Raw genomic sequence first — 18713 nt, forward strand, 5'->3', positions numbered from 1 at the left:
GTGGCTGAGATAGAGACACTTTTGCTTTCTGGCAGTTCAATCTACACAAACTTTGCTTCATGCACATAATTATTCAAAATATTGAATGAAATTAGCTTCAGGCTATGTGTGTAAGGTGTATATGAAACATTTGCACTTAGACTTGGGTCCCATCCCCCAAGACATCTCATTATGTACATATATGCAAAAACAGATATTCCAAAATCCCCAAAACATCTGATCCCAAGAATTTCAGATAAGGGAGACTCAACCTCCTGTACTGAGATATTTTTAGTGCACTAGTGCTGGGGGGGAAATATCTTCTAAATCTCAACTTATATAAAAATCAACAATATCTTGATAAGTGGATCCCCTGACCCATGATAGTACTGAAAAAAGTAAACAAACTCAACTAACAAAGTAATACCGGTATTCTTATTTAAAACCTATGAAGGAGCATGGCCCTTTCAACTGCCTTAGGAGCATTTCAAAAAGACAGAATTCCTGTAAGAAGCAAATATATGCAAAACAGCCATAGTTTTCTAGGAACATGAGCTAAAACAAAGTGAAATGACAAGAGGATGCATCTGAGGAACTAGACTGAAGTCTATAAAAGCTCATGCTGCCAATTTCTTTCTTTCAGTTAGTCTCAAAGGTGCTAGAAGAGCTCTTTCTCAAAAAGAAAATTTATTTATTTTTGTTTGAACAGGTTTTTCCAATTTTATACTCTACAACATTTCTAAGTTTGCAAGTGTCAACCTTGATGAAGACTTGTCTGTCCAATTAAGACTGTTATGAAAAGAAATAGCTACATATATGGTAAAGCAATGCCGCCATAACTTATGCTGCTGCAAATCAAATCCTATGCTAAATGCAAAGGTATGTAATAATGCCATAACTGACTTGTAACAGTTACAAGTGACAAAGAAGCAGCTGAAAGAAAGACTGTATAACACCTTTCTCACTAAAAACTGGATTCCAAGGCATTTTTCTATCCTTTCATTTTCAGTTACATTTGTGAGGGTAAATATAAACCTCTAAGAGGGGCCTAAATATCCCAAAGGCACCGGATCCTGTCTGATCATGGAAGCTAAGCACTTCAATGGGAGACCAAGCCAACACAAAGTGCTGTAGGCTGTATTTCAGATGAAGGAAATGGCCAAACCACCTCTGGATATTTCTTGCCTAAGACAACCCCATGAAATTCATGGGTCACCATAAGTCAACAGGCAACTTGAAGGCACATGCACACACGCAATATCCAAGACAGAAAAGCAATCTGGGGACAGCTTGGATGGAGAAAGAGTTAATCTTCCCTTCTTCTTCACTCAAAATTGCAATCTCCCAATGCTACACTTCTTAACAAAATGCTTTAGGAGGTGATAGATGTTTGCATGCAGCGCAGTTCAATTCCATGTTCCTCTCAATGGGGCAAATTCCCTTCCTGTGCTCTTTTCTAGGAAATCTGTATCCTCTGCAAACCATGTCCAGTCATGTATCTGCATGGGAGGATCCTAAGAGAGTGATTTTTTGTGTATTAGCAGTGAGGAATGTGTAGTTTGTTGTGGGTTTTGGGGGCTATGTTAGAACATGGCCACATAGCCTGAAAAACCCACAACAAACTATGGATGCCGGCCATGAAAGCCTTCGACTTCACAGTGAGGAATATGGTTTGTGTGTATATGAGAGTGTGGTATTCCTATTTGGGTAGCATATATATGAGGGAATACAATTTGTTCAGAGGACAACTGGAGAAACTGACTTGTAATTCCTTTAGCATCTGTTGTTGGGGGAGAAAACTACAGGTTCAAAGCAATGTGTTTGTCTTTTATCCTTTCTATAATACTCATGTGTTGTGTAGTGGGAGAAGCGTCTAAAAAAATGTTGGACAGCAACTATGAAATTCCAGGTTCAAGCTATCACACCCATAACACCTAAACATAACTTTGGGCTAGTTACTCTCTGTCAGCCTGTCATCACAGGGTTGCTGTGAGGACAGAGTAGTATAGAGGAAAGACAAATATGTCTCCTTGAATCCACTGAAGAAAAAGCAGGATATAAACATACAGTAGGACTTTGGTGTCCATTGAGATTTGGACACCAAAATCTGTGGATGCTCAAGTCCCATTATATAAAATGGGTTAGTAAAATAGCATTCCTTATATAAAATGGCAAAATCAAGGTTGCTTTTTGGAATTTTTAAAATATTTTTTTGAACTCTGGTTGGCTGAATCCACAGATGCAGGATCTGTGGATATAGAACGTCAACTATAAAATGTAATTTAAATATTGTTGCTTGATTCAGAGACAAATGCCACCTCCCTCTATCAGATGACAAAGGGCTATACAAATCTAAAGGTGATGGAAGAAGAATTTCCAGAAAGACACTTCAAGCAAAGCTTACCCAATAAATGACAAAAATAAAGAACAACAGAATATATTTTGTGATAAATGAAACAGATATGGAGTATCAGTTTCAAGTAGCATGTATGCTAGCAGAGACATACAAGAGAGGATTACAGAAGAAATATGGTATCACATTTATGTTTATAAATATGTAAGCATATATGTTCAGTGGAGTAGTAACCTATCTGTAAGAACAAACTACTTTGAGTCCAAATGTATCTTTTTTTAAAAAAATGCATGGTCCCTACTATGTATGGTCCCTACTATGACTTAAGAGACACAAGATATAGGCCCTTTGGACCTGTACTGTAAGCTACACCTTTATGTTTGGTTAACGTTCCTGAATGGGAGGAATATATTGCTGATAAAATCTGACATTTGCACCTGCATTTTTAAAAGAAATGCTATACTGTACTATGTTATGTAATTCAGTAAAAACATTTATCTGATAGAATGCAACAACTGTTTAGCAACTTACTAACATGCCCAGAATTTAAGGAGTGTTCCAAAAAATAAAATAAAATAAAATTAGTTACAGGACTGGTTCTTTCTTAATTTTGTTTGGCATTGCATTTGTTTGTATTGTGGATTCTTAAAAAATGACCTATTTGTTATTATATTTCACATCTCTGTTTAAACAAATACAGCCAGAACTATATTATGGAATAAAGATTTCACTTTAACAATTTGATGTTGTGCAGCTGATGCAGTGAAAACCTAATACCATAATAAAATATGTTACTTTAAGAAAGCTTATGTCATAATAAAACTTGAAAATCTGTAAGTTTTTTTCCTGGAATAGCCTAATACATTATGGGTATCCCCTTTTAAAAAAAAAACTTAACAAAATTTACTGTTATAGTGTGGGGGCTGGTAAACTAGGCAACACTTTATAGATCCTGAATGCAAGCAGATGCTCTCATATGCAAATCATGCTTCAGTCCTTTGGCCCTGGTAACTACGACAAAAAGCATCTCATGTAATGAAGAATCCCAAGCACACTGTGGGTTATTCCCACAATACAGAACAACCCAGTAATCACAAAGGAAGAAGCTGTAATGTATAATAAAGCAGGCAAAGAAAATAGAACTATTTGCTGAAAAAAGGTATTTTGGCATCAATTCCACTGTTATACATATACCACAAAAGTATGCATAATACAAATCAGTATATAAATACCCTAAATTCAAACACTATTATAACACTTATTTCTTTAAAGCCATGACAGATTACACAGAAGTATGTAGCTTTACACCAAGAATCAGAAGTACAGTATAACAACCCATGATGAAAGCTGACTAATATTTGTCCTCTTTCTCCCATTCAAATTTGATCAGGCAGAGCTCCACTCCTTCTGTAAGTCAAAGTAACTAATGATGGGGTCAAGGAGAGCATCAAAAATTCTCAACCAATTTTGCAGATGCTGAAACCACCTTCCGCTGAACTGAAAGCCTCACTCTTTCTCCCCATGCCCACAATCACATTTAAACATTGCTGCCTGCATTGCACTGCATCTCAATCAAATGTTATAATCCTTTGAAATCTCAATTGTTAGATAAATTCCTGCTTTTTTCTGATATAATTTAAGTTTTTAATCACCAAAGGCACTATCTTTCCACAGTGAGGTGACTGCATGTTCCTTTGAAGGCAAAAGGAACTCATGTCTCAACTCTCCCTAGAACCCAAGATGACTAACTGAGACTGTTGTACTTTCGCCATATCATGAGAAGACATGACTCACTACAAAATACAATAATGCTTGGTAAGGTAGAAGGCAAACTCAATCAAAGAAGCCATGGCCCTGAGTCTGCAAGACCTGAGCAGGGCTGTTAATGATAGGGTGACTTAGGCCTGTTACAGACAGCCAAAATAAAGCTGCTTCGAGTCACAGCGGAGGTATGGTGTTTCCAGTGGAGCGTGGCTTTGGTGCGACTTCTGGACTCTTAGGACGCATGCATCATTGAAACACCCTACCTCCGCTGTGACTCGAAGCAGCTTTATTTTGGCTGTCTGTAACAGGCCTTAGACACCTCTCATTCATGGGGTCACCATAAGTCAATCTTGATTTGTCAAGTTAACAACAACAATCTCAAGGCAGCAGCCATGTTAGTGGAAAACAGCAATCTAGCAGCACCTTTGAGGCTTATTTTTATTTAACATGTGCTTTCATGAAGATCAGTCCACCCCCTCAGATACAATACTTAAACTGTGACATTCACCTTAGATGTTCAAACAGCTATGTGAGAAGACACAGGCCTATCAGATCTCTATTGTGGTTAGTAGAGGTGTGAAAGTAATAATTCTGCTTATATTTTATTGGAGAACCATTTTTTATTAACCAGTTAGTTGCTAGAAAGTTATTTATCGACAATGAGCCAATTAAAACAACAGTAACTTAAAATCTATCCAATGCTAACTGTAATTTAAGAATACAAATGTGTTAATAAACTATTTATTTATTTCAAAGTTATAGCCTTGTTGGTCTGTAGAATCAGTATGTAGAGATCTTGTAGCACCTTTGAGACTAGCTAAAGAAAGAAGTTGGTAGCATGAACTTTCCTAGACTAAAGTCTACTTCCTCAGATGTATCTTCTTTCTTTAGTTAGTCTCAAAGATGCTAAAAGATCTCTGTACATGTTTGTTTGTTTAATATCCCACCTTTCTCCCATCACAAAATTCAAGGCAGCTAACATTGATAAGCCAGAATTCAGGTTCAGGCAGAAAATACATAAGATACAGTTAATTTAAAACAGAAACAAATGTATCTGAACTTTTCCACACAGCTACATTGGCAGGAGAGGAGGTGTATGTGAGGTCAAGGCTTGTGTTTGAGTGTTTGCTGTTTACTAATGCGTATTAATGAATGTGGCTTTAACATATGATAACCAATTCAGTAACTAAATATATCAGAAAAGGCATTTTGATAATGAGAACAGTAATTTAAGAATTTAAACAAGAGTTTTGTAAGAAAACAGAAATATAAGCTTGTTTGGTAACCGGAAATCTGTATGTCAACACACAGTAATGTCGAAAACAGAGGACCAGGCCAGTTCTAAATACAAGACAGTACTTGGTGAGCAAAGTTTAATATTCAGCATCTTCCTACCTCACAAATTCTTCTTGACTGAATTAGAAACTGTTATGTCATCAGAGGACAGCAAATATGAGGCATTTACCTTAATTTATCTAATAAGGTTAGGTTATGCTAAACTAGCTGGTAAGAACTCCATCATGTTAAAAATTTCTTGGAATTAAAACAGGTCATTTTCTCTGAATTCTGGTCAATGTAGTACAAAGTTGAATTCATTCAGAGTCCCAAAAGCTGATTATAAACAAAATCAGAGAAGAACAGACCACTTTAATGAAGATAGTAGTAGAATTCTAATACTTAGTGATGAATGAGAAGAACACAAAATCAACCTAAAATTTTGGTGGTAAGGAGACCAAAAAAAAAAAAAAAACCCAGGTAGACCAATCAGCTAACTAGTCAAAAGATGGTACCCTTTATAATACCTTTTGTAACTAATACAATACTTATTTGTAAAGGGATCAGGAGGAGTGAGACTGGGGAAATTACAGCCCTTTTGGCTTCAATCTGTTTAATGTTAAAGGGTGGTAAACATTATTAATATAATCTAATACACTGAGAGCGTTTTTAATGAAGAGGAATCAAACAATTCTTCAAAAGCATGCTTCCCTCGCCACCTTTTAGAATTCTTCATATTCATCCACAGGCCTGTGCCCATGGGTTATCTTATGGACACCATATACTTGGGCTTTCAAAAACAACTTGAGAAAAGTCTCTTACCAACATCTCCTAATAGACTTGGGGCCAAAACACAATGCAGAAATAATCCAGTTTGGCACCACATTAACTGCCCTGGCTCAATGCTAGGGAATTATGGGAACTGTAGTTTTGTTGGACATTTAGCCTTGTCTATCAGAAAGCTCTGGTGCTGTCAGAAGCTACAGTTCCCAGAATTCCTTAGCAGTGGGACAGGGCAGTTAAAGCAGTCTCAAACTAGATTATTTCTGTAGTATTTTTTTGGACCAGGACCACTGAACAGGAGGACACATTCCTAAATTAAGACATCAGATAAGAGCTATAAATGGTTAAAGAACAAGAGCAGAAGATAGAAATAAATGAGCAGTAATGAATGTATCTAAAATGGGATCTCCTCCAAGATTTTATGTTGGGACTAGAACATTTTAAATTCATTTACAAATTATCTAAAGTTGGCACAAGCAGTGAAGCAAGGTCTTTTGAAGAACATAGCAAGTTATTCAATCTGGTGAAAAATGAAGAAGACAGCATTTAAAAAAAAATCTTCTCCAAACATGGTGAGTGGGCAACAAAATGGCAAATGTGATTTATATTTAGTCTTAAAAAAAAAGTTCAAGTCAGATAGAAAAGAAAAAACAAAAGTAGGCAATCCTCCTCACATGCCAATTTTATCTATGCTCATCAGGTCTGATATGACAGTGCTTAATCAGAAGAGCAATCCTAAATGGGGCTTCCAGACATGATAACAGCCAGCTGATATTGAGAGCTGCAGATGCAAAAACCACCAGTTTGGAGGCAAATTCCAGTTAGTGTCTCTCTCCCCCGAGGACGAGGGAGAGCAGTGTTTGCCCATGAAAGTCCATGAACATGCAGGAACAGCAAGAGTCAACCATGAGCAAAAGGGAGGGGTCCGGGGGGGGGGGGAATAAATCAACACATGCCACTGCATGCAAGTCTTTAAGAACTTTAAGCCAGCAAAAGACAGGTTGCTTACCTGTAACTGCGGTTCTTCAATTGGTCATCTGTGAAATCACACAAATGGGTTGCACTGCGCAGGCACAGGATATCCCATTTGTGTGATTCCCAGAGACCATGACCAAAAAAAAAAACAAAAACAAAAACAAAAAAAAAAAACCACTTTTTTTTTCAATGTCTTTAAAAATGTCTGAATCCATCTGAGAAAAAAAAAAGCTTTGACCCAATAGGGAGTTTCCAGGCTTCTGTATGAGTATCAGGGATCTTAAGAACTAGTTAAAATAACTGTTAAGATGGTAAACTAAAACCAGACTGACAAAATCATAAGTGGAAAAAAAACTGAAAAAGCATATAAATGTACTATTGGAAAGCATATAAATGAGAGTATACTAACATGAAAAGATGGATGTAATTTTTTAAAGTTGGAAGATTGGTGATTTTTGTATTTTTTAAAACAAAAATAGACTAAAGAAGAGTTATGGAATGCTGGATTTCTTTCACTGGGAGAGGTTATCTCATTGAAAGCAATCAGAATAACAAAAGCTAAGTACTAGCTGTGTCATCTTTGCTGTGGTGGAAAAAATGTTAATTCTTTGAATACCAAGATCCTGTTTAGAAGATGCAACCTCCAGAAGATGGATGTTATCAAGCAACTTGGCAGGAGATATGAGAAGAAATGCAATAAACAAGGGACTATTTTAAAAACTTCAAAATGAACAGTAGATTGCATTTGATGGAAGATATGACTGAAGTCAGACAATCAGAGGAAGCAACAGAACCTATGATGGAGGACAGTGAAAGTCCCCCAAGCTGAGTTGATCACCACTTTTTGACCACCGAAAACCTTTTTGATGTATCTCCACAGCTACTTGTGTGCCAGTATTAGTGTCAAGTGGCACAAAGTGGCATGAGGAGTTGGGACTTTCCTTGCTGTGCATATGTAAATGCATGAGATGACGAGGGATCAAGACTGTTTCTCATTCCTCCACCCTCTGCACTTTGATGTGAGGTTCCTGAAGGTAGAACCACACACACATGAATAATACACTCTTTCGCTCACAGACATCCAGAGTGCAGCTACCTTTGCTCTAGAATTGCTGCTACTGCTGTTTTCTCCTGCCATTATGGTTTGCACCCACACACCTCCTGCCATCTCCCTTCCTTCCGCCTCCAATTCTGCACACTGGCAGCCACAAAGCCCGTTATTCTGCACAACAGTTTTTTCACCCTGGCGAAAAGAGGCAGGTGGGAGTGAAGGAAAGAAGCCAGAGAGTGAGAAGGGGTGCCGGACTAGCGCTGTGGGGACTTGTTTGGCAAACAGTGTGGCATCTTGCCCTTTTCTTTCAGAGTTCCTGGATGAACTGGAGAGGAAATGGCCAAGGTGATGAGGGCAGAGAAGACAGAGGAAGTGGGACAGTGAAAAGGTAGAGAAACATGCTGTTACTGTTTGGGCTGGTGGGGGTGGAGCTCTGTTTCTCTCCTCCTTTTACTCCTCCCCCTTTCTTCTTTCATTCTCCACTTCTCAGTGGGGGTTGAGCCCCAGAGGCCTTACGAGGGCAAAAGGAGGAGAAGTGGCTTGCATGGACCCCCACTCCAAGGTCTGATAACTACAGGTTAAGTACTGGTATACATTCTTTATGTATTTTAATATCTGCTGAGGAAAATATTAGAAACCATTTTTATCTTGTCTATTTCTCTCTGTCTCCGAAAGACCGAGGGACATGAATGGCAAGATTATGAATCAAGAGGGACAGCTGCATAGGAAGAATGCATATCTCTTGCTGATTGTTAACACTGTAACTATGTGTGCATATAATTCAGGGTGTTGGCTGGGCGGCATCTCATATTTGATCGCTGTGGATGGGTCAAAAGAGTTGAAACATTGATTGATTTTGGATGAGCATGTTGATCTGGCTAGAATAATAGAAATGTAGCTGGATGAACAGAATTTGCTGTTAACTGCCCAAAAGCTGAAGAAAATGTTTCTTTTAAAATAACCAGGTCAACCATTAATGATTGCTCATGCCTATTTTTAAACCTGAGAGAAAAATGCAATCCTTTCTATTTAAAAGATGCTTGCAATCACTTGACAATGTGCTTTTATATGGTAATTTGGAACAAACTATTCTTTATTTAACAGAGCATGTACTACTGTTGCTTGCTTGACAAGCCAAAACAGGTATGACTGTTTTACTGCTCCACAGCAGAACCACAGAAGGGTTAGTCTCAGAACTGAGAAATTCTAATAGACTGCATGCAATTTCTCCAAGAGATTTTTCAGGGCTGACTTGATATGAAGGGATTCCCATTCAACCCAGAATCTGTTCTTTCTCTCTTACGTCAGATTAATCGCTATTTTCAGTGTACAGAACCTGTTATCCATACATGGGAGTGCACACATACTAGCCTCCTAAAGTCCAGCTTGGTGCTTTCATCCCAGCACACTGTCGCTTATTGAGGTCCTCATTCAGCAAGATTTACAGTACTAAGATTTACCGACCACCATCTTGAAGGGGAGAGAGGCAGGCCAGGAACAACAGGCCTCACCTGCTAAGATGAAAAGCCCTCCTTCCGACCACCATCTTGAGGGGGAGAGAGGCCTCCAAGAGAGAGTAGACCACCCATTAAGAAGCCAAGTCCTCCCTCCAGTCCATCTCCCTTGGTCCAGGCCTTGGAGGTGGAGAAGATCTGCTGGACCTGATCCTATGCCCCACCACCACTCCCTTCTCCTTTTGTGTCGTGTCTTTTTAGATTGTAAGCCTGAGGGCAGGTAACTGTCTAACTAAAAGTTTGTATGTACAGCACTATGTAAATTTACAGCGCTTTATAAATAAAGGTTAATAATGATAATAATAATAATAATAATAATAATAATAATAATAATAATGGCAGCCATTACCGATGAACTCATCTACTGGTAAATATTTTCTCTTTAAATTTCTCATGTTGCCTGAATGAGCCAGATGTCCATCTTTCATTTAAAAAAAACCCAATCCTGATCTTAGACATTTCTCTGCCCCCCCCCCCCAGCTTTATTAACTATAAAAATGAAAACAAATACAGTTGGCTCTCAATATCAATTGATTTTTTATTCACAGATTCAGCCAGCCATGGTTTGAAAATATCATACATATACATATACACACTCCAAAAAGCAAACCTTGATTTTGCCATTTTATATAAGAGACACTGTTTTATGCCACTGTGTTTAATGGTACTTGAGCATCTATGGATTTTGGTATCCATGGTTGATATCAAGGGCCCACTGTAACTGATGTTTTATGAGTAAAAGCATAATAATTGCAAGTTATGGCAATATTGTAAGTCTTGCCAGCACTAGATGTATAATAACCTCTATTTTCCTTGCTTGAATGTTAACCTCCAAGTCTCACTGTGTATACAGTCACCCCTCTATTTTCACGGGGAATCCATTCCAGACCCCCTGCAAAAATGGACATTCGCAGATATTCAAGCCCCATAAGATTGAATGAGGTATGTGCCCGTGAGCGCGCATGGGGTGTGCCCGATTGAGAATAACAGAGATCGCTCCTCCATGAATATTCAAGAGCACGGAACTCAAGTCCACAAGAAAGGAGAAGACTCAACTGATTCTGTATATATTGAACTGTAATACAAAATCCAGATGCTGAACTGCAACATTCTACAAAATGAGATTTTCTTCATCTTTTAGTTATTCTTTTGCCTCAAGAACAACAGGAAGAAACAAGAACTTCAGGTTAACCAAGATAAATTGAATAGTCTTTCATTTGATATTGAATTTCCAGAAAAATGCTGGTACTTTTAAGCACTTAGGAATCTTTACAACTTAAAAGCAATGTTCTTCAACTGGGATTTTTCCTACGGGACTTCTGAATAGTGAACAATTACAGTCACAGATGGTGAGGTGAAAGGTAGAACCACAGAGGCATCTAGGTGAAAGGAGGGGAAATTTCCTAACCAGCTGCCGGCTGCCATCTGTGCTTGGGGGGGGGGGGGGATTCCTAGCTTTAAAAAAAGTTTTTAATGCTTTTTTATTTGAAACTATAGCAACTGACAAAACAATGGATTAAACATATTAATTAAGGATAACTTCGTAGTTCAGCAATGAAAAATAAAAAGATAACAGTATGTACAAAGGAAAAGGACATGTAGCCCAAGAAGGCAATACAGTTGCTGGAATTTGATTTTGAACAGTTACCAGAAATCTGATGTTAGGGTTAAAATGGGCTTTGCCAATATCAAAGCTGAGAAGGCAGATAAGAAGGGGAATGTATGGCTGTAGGTGAATGAAATAAACAAGCTGCCCTGTTACCTCAAATGTGTGGGGGTTTGCCTGTTCACTTTTTTTTTTAATTTGAGATGTGTTTTTCTAGCAAAGTAAGATTCCAAATTCTGTCCCAAATTCTGTTGATAACTTTGAATGCTCTTCTCTGCCAGACTGAGGCCTTGAATCTGTAGTCTCCAGTAAGACCTGAAATCACACCCACTTGACTCTATCACTTGCCTGAGATGAGGAATAAATTCTGGTCTTTTGTAAGAGTGGCCTCCTACTGGCAGTCACTGCTTGGGGTAGAGAGCTACAATAGCAAGGGCCTATCCTGACTGAGAGAAGCAACAAGGACAGTGGCTCATGGTATCCGCTGGGGGTTGGTTCCAGCATTCTGCATGGATATCAAAATCCATGGATGCTCAAATTCCATTAAATACAATGGCACTGTAAAATGGTGTCCCTTATATAAAATAGCAAGATCAAGATTTGCTTTTTGGAATTTATATCTTGGAATATTTTCAATCCATGGATGCTTTAATCGATAGAGGGCCAACTGTACCACCTGTTTTTGAGGGCACTGCCTATGGCTACCAAAGGAACAATGTGTTTTCAAAAGTAGAGGGAAGATGAAAATAATTAGGGAACAGCCATCACAGTTGTAGCAACCAAAGGGAAACATAAAAAGGGAGATAGTTGTATTAACATTACTGAGGAAATTGCAATAGGGTGTTGACTGTCCCATGTGGTCCTCTAGTTCAAGCAGTCTGGACTGCCTTGGCAAGAGTCCGCTGGATTTAAAATGATGCTGATATATGCGGGGCTAAAATAAGGAAAATGACAGCTATCCAGGATTTGATTTTGGATAAGCATGTTGAGCTGGCCTGAATAACAAAAATGTGACCAAATGATGCTGGGAGTGTCAAACTGTCAGCTTTACCTGAGTTTTCCCTGCAGCATCAGATGATGGCATGGAGTTGAAGCATTTATTATGTTTCCACCCACCCAAGCAAGTGCCATATCCTACAACCTGTTGGTTTCAAGTGGCCATGTAAGAACAGCAGTTCTGTTGACATATTGACTACCACACTGCACAACAGTCTTCCTGACTGAGCTGCTCTTGAAAGTAGTGCTGGAGTCCCCTAAACTTGTTGTATTGTGTGATATTGGCTGAAGAGCAGGGTATAAATACAGTAAGTAAGTAAGTAAGTAAGTAAGTAAGTAAGTAAATAAATAAATAAATAAATTTCAAACTCCATCCTAGGGCTCTTCTGTCACGACTGGTTAAGGGATTCAAGTCCTCTATTGCAACCACTGGTCTGTCTCAAGTGGTATCAAGTGATACAGCATCTTCAAGTTGTCTGTTGACCCATGACTACCCCATGAATTTCACAGGTTGTACTTATGCAAGGAATACTCAGAGGTGGTTTCGCTAGTTCCTTCCCCTGAAATGTAGCCTAGAGAACATGATACTATTCACTGGCAGTCTCCCATTTCAATACCAACCAACCAAGGCTGACCCTGCTTAGTTTTCCAAGATCAAACACAATCTGGTGCTTTTAGGATATAGGTTTCCAGGGCAGATTACATGGAAAAAATATTTCCTTGAAACAAATCCTCTATTACTACTGGATTAAGCAGATGGCAGCAAACGGCTCAGGACCACAGTGACCACACCACCTGCTCTCAAAACCAGCCACCACTGCCACAGTCCCAAATGGGCTGCCGGCAGAAGTCATTTGAACGCTATGCGCCCAAAGTGGCTGGAAGCTGCTTCTTTTGACCTGTCTGTTTTGGGCCTTGCAGGACAAAATTTAAAGTGTTAAATATGGCCAATAAAGCCATTTATGACTTGAGCCCAGGCTATCCAAAGGACAATATTCTAGCATACAAATTTGCCTGTGCCCTGGGAGCCTGAAAATAGGCCCTTTTCTCTGTCCTGTCATCCTCACAGGAATGTCTGGTATAAATGTTGGACAAACACTTCTCTGTGACTCCTCCTAGACTCTGGAACACCATCATCTTCATCATGTCCTGTCCTTTTCCCAAAACTGGGACTCAGGGTGGCTTACAGTTTTAAAAAACAGTACAATGAAAAGCATACAAAAATGGTACATTAAAATAGAATTAAAATATTACAATATTGAAACAAATTACAAATACCTTTACTAGGTTAGACTGGTCTCCTCCTTGCTATTCTTCCTCTTCCAATTGACAGACAAACACTTATTTATTCCTATGGCATGGGGAAATAAACTGTCCTTAATATTTTTAATACTGAGGTGTATTGATTTTTGCCTTTTCAATTTGGATTATTTTTAGAAAAGTGATGTGTTTACATTGTAACTGATTAGGCAGACACGTAATCTGGTTAGGCTGGACCACAGTACCTGCAAAACAGATCTAGAAGTCCTAGTAGACCATAAGCTAAATATGAGTCTGCCTTGGAATATGATGGCGCCTCCTCCTTTGGAGGTTTTTAAGCAGAGGTTGGAAGACTATCTGTCGTGAATGCTTTGATGCATGGCAGGGGGTTGGACTGAATGGTCCTTGTGGTCTCTTCCAACTCGATGACTCTCGAATTCTATAAAATTTCTTAAGCTGCTGGACATATTTCTCCACTTGTGTGTAATTAATGAGAAAAATATTAAGGGTTCACTTGGAACTGATTTAAACCTGTTAATGGCAGTCATCCTTCAAGTATTGTGTCCCAGAATTCCTGCAATTTAATATATCTTGAATATTCTCAACCAGAAATTTAGAAAACTGAAGGTTTTGCCCACTGCATTCTCTAACATTTTCCCACACAATTAAGCCTCTCTGAAATATATTCCTTTTCTGTGAGACATTAGCCTTTTGAGTACAGAACAAAATAGCCCATCTCCATTAATCCCTTTTCACCAAGAGCAAAGTGTCACAATCCATTCTAGCCACCTAGAATAGTCAGGCGTCATTCCCTGTTCTGTTAAGAGTTTTGTCCAGAAATGTAAAGAATGTACATAGAGATTCTGGACTTTATTAGTACAGCAGGCCTTTGGTATCTGCTGGAGTTTGGTTCCAGGAGCCCCTATGGATACCAAAAGCAGTGGATGCTCAAGTCCCATTAGATACAATGATGTAGTAAAATGGTGTCCCTTTCATGAAATGGCAAAATTAAGGTTTGCTCCTTGGAATTTTTTTTCTCTTTGAATATTTTCAAGCTGTGGGTGGTTGAATCTGTGGATACAGAGGACCGACTGTGTGTGTCCTAGTTATGTTTCACACAGATGTTAAATATTGTGAATAACTACCCACTCCATATCTCAGGAACAAAGATATGCCATAAATAATAATAATAATAATCCTTTATTTATAAAGCGCTGTAAATTCACACAGCGCTGTACATACAATCTTTTTAATTGGATGGTTCCCTGCCCTCAGGCTTACAATCTAAAAAGACACAACACAAAAGGAGAAGGGAGTGGTGGAGGGGAAGGGGATGAGGGCCAGCAGTTCTTCTCTACCTCCGAGGCCTGGACCAAGGCAGATGGACTGGAGGGAGGGCTTGGCTTCTTAATGGATAGTTAAAACGTGGCATCCTGAGGCAGAGAGGGGCTCACCCCTGGGAATGCTTCACTAAACAATATAGTCTTTAACTCAATTTTAAAACTGGGTAGAGAAGTGATAAGGTGTGCATGTGGAGGAAGGAGGTTCCAGGAGTAAGGGGCAGCAAGTGAGATAGGACGAATCCGGGAGGGGGCACTGGCAATCCTTCGCTGGGACAGGAGACCTTGACTACCAGAGCAGAGGGTGCGAGTAGGAATGTAAGGAGAAAGAAGTTCAGATAAGTAAGGAGGGGCCAGTCCATGGAGGGCTTTGAAAGTCAACAAATCTGTTAATGGGTCATATATCTGAATTTGATGCAGATATGCAAACTTAATTTTTGAACCTCTTCAGCCTTCCTACTGTATTTTGATGCAACCCTAAAAGGTCATGCAAATGTTTCCTGGCCTGAATATTTTGGGCTAATTTGTGGAATTAAACCTTTATTTTAAAAAAGCACTTCATGAAACTCCATATGTCTTTTACATCCGATGTAATTGGATACATCCAGGTTCTTTCTCTTGCATGTTACATCAGGATCAAGTATGTTGCTTTCTTCTTCCATTTGACTCAGCAGCATGGCATCTACATCAATAGGTCAGCCCCCACTTTTGTAGACCTCAGACTACAAAATTGGCCTTGCACCATACTGGACGTCACTTGTGGCAAATATCAGTAACAGGATATGTGTGGCCTGTGGTGGGATTTGGGCAGGCAAATTTATCCCCAGGCCAACACTGACATAGGGGAAGAAGTGAAAGGAGGAGGAAAAATAAAAGAATTCCACCAAAAAAATTGTTATTTTCTGTAGTGCAGAAAAAGGTTGTGAAATCTGTTTTATAAATCTGTCAGATTTTAATTACAACTCCCATTAAATTATAGCTCCCATGCATTCCTGAACATAAATTAGTCAGGCTCACTGAAAAATAACAGTATCTTCCTTGTGCAAAAGTTACAAATTCCACATTAAATACAATATTTATTGCACCTGTCTTTGGCTTCAAAGTCAGCATGGTGTAGTGGTTTGAGTGTTGGATTAAGCCTCTGGAAACCAGGGTCCAAATACCCACTCAGTCATGTAAATCCAGTGGGTGACCTCAGGTATATCATACTCTCTCAGTCTGAGAGGAAGGTAATAGTGAATCCCCTCTGAATAAATACTGCCAGAAAACCATGTGATAGATTTGCCTTATGGTCGCCTTAAGTTGGAAATGACTTGAAAGCACACAGCAGTAATCTTTGGCTTGCTTATACTAGAGAAATTTGAACCAGGATATACAGTCTGAAACTAGTTTTTAAAGAGCTGGCTTTGCATTTCAGCTAACCTATTCCTTAAACCAGTGGTTCTCAAATGATGAGACAGGAACCCAGGGATGGGGTGAGAGGTGTTGCTGGGAGGGGAGGAGGGGACAAGACTTGTAGGCCTGATCCCTCCCCCCCTCCCCCCCCCCCAGTTTTTAATGTGTAAAATTTATGTAGGCACTGAGTTAAACACTGAATTTACATAAATAAAACTGTTCTGATTTGAACAATGTTATTTTCTTATAAAATGTAAAAATATGAATACACACGAATGTGCAAATGGAAGTATGTACACTAAACTAATAACTTTATTAATATATCATCTCAAGGGGGCACGCAACACCTGCATGTAGATGTAAAAGGGGGTCCTAATGGTAAAAGGTTTGAGTACCACTACCGTAACCCTCAGTTTTGTATACACGAATGCAACTTCCCCCTCCCCCACTCTTTAACACCTTAGAGGCTGGGAGACAAGAAAAGAGCATAGGAGCTTACAAACTTCAATTGGAGCCTAAAGGCATCTTTCTGACACTTCACAGAAGATTCCGAAGGCCAACTTTTATCCTTTTGACTCACTCTCCAAATGAAGTGTCAACACATTTTATTGGAAGATAAAATTCCATATTATTTTTTCCAGAGGAGTAATCATGTTAGTCTGAAGCAGGGGGAAAAAACAAGGAGTCCTGTGTTGTCTTGAAGATTAATTTATTATGACATGGGCCACATTCCACACAAAACAATAAATTAATTATTCTTAAAGATGCTACAGGAATTGCTGTCGTTTTCATTGTATCCAGAACATATAAGCACAACATCCACCACAAAGCTTTTATGTAATCACTAGCCAGTTTGTGCTTATATGAAACAGAAGCTAACCAGTAGTTTTTTGTGGCTTTTTCGGGCTATGTGGCCATGTTCTAGAAGAGTTTCTTCCTGACGTTTCGCCAGCATCTGTGGCTAACCAGCCTCAGTTACACAAAATGACTGCACCCATATTTTGTTGGTCTTTAAATACAGATGCTTTTTTAATCAGTTCTGCACCTTCAAAATGGTACAAACTACAGCCACCAGGATGCTAGCAGGAGCTACAGCCAGTTTTTCCACCTTCTAGCCCCAGATATTCCAGCTCCATTATTCTGGCTAAAAATATGTATTACAATCCAAAAACACTGAGCTATTCAGTTCAGTCATCTTAGTGCTATAGCAAGTCTATTTGTTTTCAACATATTTTGGGGCCCAGTTCAATGTGCCAGTGTTTTACGTTCCAAACAATTCAGAACTGACCCCAACTGAACTTGCTTGGCTCTTAAAGCCAGTCCCAGAGCTTGCTCTCTGATATACCACAAGCAGATCTATCAGGGACAGTGCCTTTTATATGGTGGCTCCATATTTGTGGACATGTACCTCATTTTCCCACTTTAGATATTTTTCACCAGAACTTATAAGATTCATAGGGTTCACATGTTTTTATGCTGGCCACTTTACAGTATTTCCAATGGTTATTCAGAGTTATTCACTCTGTGTGTTTGTGTGTGTACAAATCATAACCCACCTCCTGAGGACTTTTTCCTGAAAGGCAGGTTACAAATGTTTTAAAATAAGCAAATAATTTACAATGCATGTCTAAGCATGGCAACTTAGAAATAAGTCCCACTGAGTCTAATAATACTCTCCAAGTTTGCATGTGATTGCAGCTTGTGTGGCCCTCATTTGGGACCTCCAGTTATATCCACCACTGAATTTGAGAAACTGTGAAAGATATGCAGCACCTTTAACCATTTCAGAGGCTCCAAAAAACAAAAACCAGCAGCATAATGGAGTTCTGTGGTACTTAGTCCTAGCAAAGCAAGACAAGCTGCAGTCTTAGGAGTATGCACAGCTGAACTTAAAGGAACCTGTTTCTGAGTAGCTGTGCCTATATTAACTATTATACAGAAAAGGATCTATTCTCCCGCTGAGTAACTGCCCAATTTCAAAGTAAAGTCTAAAATTTAAATCAGTTGGGTAAAACCACACTGGCTCATAAAGCTTTTCTGGTAATACTAATCTATCATGACACATTTATTTGTTTTAATGATCCAATGGCATGAGAGGAAATGTATTAATTCTTTCTCAGATGAACACACAAAAAAGAGTATCATGCTTCTCTGTATGGGGTTTGTTCACCAATACGCAAAATATTCTTTTCACAATTACTGGCTCACTGATAATATTAAGCATTTGGAAGGGTCTCTATATACATCGGGTGCCATCTCTGTTGGGATGATAGCACATTGGAAATACAGCTTGAGTAGCCCTCCTCTGAAATGCCTGAGACCAGAAGTGTTTGGGATTTCAGATTATTATTATTATTTGATTTGGGAATATTTGCACCTATAAAGTGAAGTATCTTGGAGATGGGACCCAAGTCTAAACAAG

General features: G+C 38.9%; 1 protein-coding gene across 3 annotated transcripts in view; it reads right to left on the bottom strand.

Annotated features, from left to right (window-relative positions):
- Positions 1-18713, bottom strand: part of STAG1 (STAG1 cohesin complex component) — a 195302-nt gene that overhangs the window by 174268 nt on the left and 2321 nt on the right. Inside the window, exon 1 of one of the 3 annotated variants that reach the window (XM_089509445.1) lies at positions 13575-13592. The exons of the other annotated variants lie outside the window; for them this stretch is intronic. The gene's annotated coding sequence lies outside the window, so the exon portion shown is untranslated. Of the gene's footprint in view, positions 1-13574; positions 13593-18713 lie in introns of those variants that run through there. 3 annotated transcript variants of the gene reach the window in all.

This window comes from Sceloporus occidentalis, unplaced genomic scaffold (genome assembly GCF_023333645.1).
Source record: "Sceloporus occidentalis isolate IW3139 unplaced genomic scaffold, rSceOcc1.0.p SCAF_2, whole genome shotgun sequence".
NCBI lineage: Eukaryota > Metazoa > Chordata > Lepidosauria > Squamata > Phrynosomatidae > Sceloporus > Sceloporus occidentalis.